The sequence below is a fragment of the Diplotaxodon limnothrissa genome, linkage group LG20, assembly GCF_057381915.1.
Source record: "Diplotaxodon limnothrissa isolate DT_005_m linkage group LG20, D_limnothrissa_male_GT1.1, whole genome shotgun sequence".
NCBI lineage: Eukaryota > Metazoa > Chordata > Actinopteri > Cichliformes > Cichlidae > Diplotaxodon > Diplotaxodon limnothrissa.
In genome coordinates, this window is record NC_140615.1 from 10,895,202 (window position 1) to 10,897,972 (window position 2,771).

At 38.0% G+C, this 2,771-nt stretch overlaps 1 pseudogene; it reads left to right on the plus strand.

Annotated features, from left to right (window-relative positions):
- The first annotated feature begins 954 nt into the window (after positions 1 to 954).
- LOC146610599 (uncharacterized) lies at positions 955 to 2,478 on the plus strand (annotated as a pseudogene).
- Positions 2,479 to 2,771: the final 293 nt, after the last annotated feature.

Below are 2,771 nucleotides of genomic sequence, written 5' to 3' on the forward strand. Positions count from 1 at the left end.
TGCTTGCTCGACTTCAGTTACAAATATAACTTAAAAAAAAAAAAAGAAATCTAGATTTTTCATCATTTCTGGATTGGCTTATTTCTAATGTTCCTCATCAAATGTTCTTTTTTATTATTAATGCATGTTTAATACTTAAAATCTTTAAAAAATGTTGTGTCCCTGAATCAACTGTCACCCCTGTTACTCTGATAAGAATTCCATAGAACACATCACCTGATTATTCTTTTAGTCACATGACACTCCCGGATGTAACATATTTTGGAGGGAAAACTTTCAAGAAGAAGACGAGTAAGTACCACTCTTTAATCAACCCTTTTTTCAATGTTTTAGCAAGATTTTGTAATGTGGCAAAGCATAACACGTCCAACCTGTTACGCTTATTAATAGTGGAAACAATTTTTTTTTTGTAATTTTTATAATATGGCTAATAAACATGTTAAAAATGGTTCTTAGTGGTCACCATGTACTAGCTTGTTGTTCATCATACTAGTAGTAATGGCTAAGTTTAGCATAAAATCTCCCCCCTGATACCGTCACCCCTGTTATTGCTATGCACTGTAACAGGGGGGACACATGGTAACAGGGGGGACGTAAGATGATAGAAGTTTAGTGTTTAGGGTTATTTATACAAGTGTGTATTGGTAATTATTATTAACCTGTATATATATACTTTTAGAAGATTTTGAATAGTATACATTTTTCAGGGAATGGCACCAATGTCTGCTGCGGAGAAGCAGCGGCGCTACCGAGCACGTCGTGATGCTGACCCTGAGAGAAGACAGATATATCTCAATAAAGAGAAAGAGAAGTGGAGAAAGGACAGAGAGGAAGGGGAAAAAAAAGAAAGTGGCAGATCTCAGTGAACGACAGAAGAGAGCACAGAGAAAGCAGTGGCGAGAAAGGAAAAGAAAGCAGAGGGCTAGTGCCAAAGGCAGGACAGAATTTGAGGCTATGAATACTCCTCCCCTAAGTCCAGAATATTCCCTAGAGCCAGAAAATGCCCCGCAACCAGGACCCTCAAGGTTAGAAGAAGAGTTGACAGTTCAATGCTTTGCTGATTAGGTAGATTTTGTATTTGAATGATAAAACGTGATTTTGCCCTAAAAAGAGAGAGAGAGAGAGAGAGAGAGAGAGAGAGAGAGAGAGTGAGTGTGTGTGTGTGTGTGTGTGTGTGTGTGTGTGTGTGTGTGTGTGTGTGTGTGTGTGTGTGTGTGTGTGTGTGTGTGTGTGAGTCTACCTGCCTAATACATTATAAACATATAATATCCAACGTCTATCTTATACTGTATCTAAACATTTATCTAAACATATATATATAATAATTGTGACAATATTTCCTGTGTTGTAGGCAATACATTGTTGGACGAAGGAATATTAGACAGGGAAGAAGGAGACTCAAGAATGAAATTAAAGAGCTAAAGGCCTTGTTGGAAAAGGAAAAGAGAAAAAAAGAAAAATACAAGAAGAGGTGCCAGCGTTTGGGTGGGGAAAAAAAATCCCCACGTTCTAAAGTGGATGCACTGCTGCGTCATGAAACAGTTAGCAACACAATTAGGAAAAGACTATTACTGCAGGAATCAATCATTGAGGAAATCAGGAATAAATACAAAAACACCAAAAAGGAACGAGAGAGGCAAATTATTGCAAAAACGACAATAGGAAAAATTATAAAGAAATACAGGCTACAGAGGGCTGCACAGACAGCTCTAGGCTTTTCAAAAAAGCGTGGTCAAAGACAAGATGGAGGGCTCATAACCTTTGAAAGAAAGGAAAGCAATAGATTACCAGTTGATTGCAAGCAGAAAATAAAGGCCTTCTTCTTAAGAGATGACGTCAGTCGGATGACAACAGGACGAAAGCAAACTAACTCAAAAGAAAATAAAAAAACAGAAACGTTTGCTAACTGATTCACTGAAGAATCTGCACCATAAGTTTCTTTCAGAAACTGAGCATCAGGTCTCATATTCTTGTTTCTGCACCTTAAGACCATTTTGGGTTGTGGTGCCCACAGAAGCTGATCGTGAAACCTGTCAGTGCAGGACACATGAGAACTTACAGTTCATGGCCAATGCCCTGTATGTCCAAGGTCTGTCAGCAACAAAACACATTGAAGAGATGGTAGATGCAACAATGTGTGATGCTAAATCCAAAGTCTGTGCATATGGTGAGTGCAAAGACTGTTTCAGTACAACACACACACTCTTGAGACCTCCTAACAACACAGAGATAGCCTTTACCAAGTGGTCTCTAGAAGAGAATGAAAAATTAAATGATGGAGAGGTATCTGGTAAAAAGTCAACAATTACAGTGAAGACAACTGTCATGACAACAGAGGATGCACTTGCAGGGGAATTTCATGACGGACTACTCAGATTTAGGCGGCACGTCTTTAATATCCGATGGCAGTATAGAGCCTACAGACAACTGAGAGAAAATCTGAGAAACGATGAATGTCTGCTACATGTAGATTTTTGAAGTTTCTTTAAGGTGGTATTTTTTGTCACTGATGTTATGTCCACCCTGTTACCTCCTGTCCACCCTGTTTCTCCTCTGTCCACCCTGTTACCTGTGTGTTTCTTTTGTTAATTAAATCAAATCAACAAACATAATGCATGTCTCTTTGGTTATTGGGAGGGAATGAATCAGCAAAATTAAGTTACTTAAAAATGGAGCCAATTTTTTTTTAATATTCCCTTTGAATCTAAAAACAATCTTTTGAAATTACACTGTCTTAAAACTGAACCTGTCTTCTTTCAATATAATGCTTG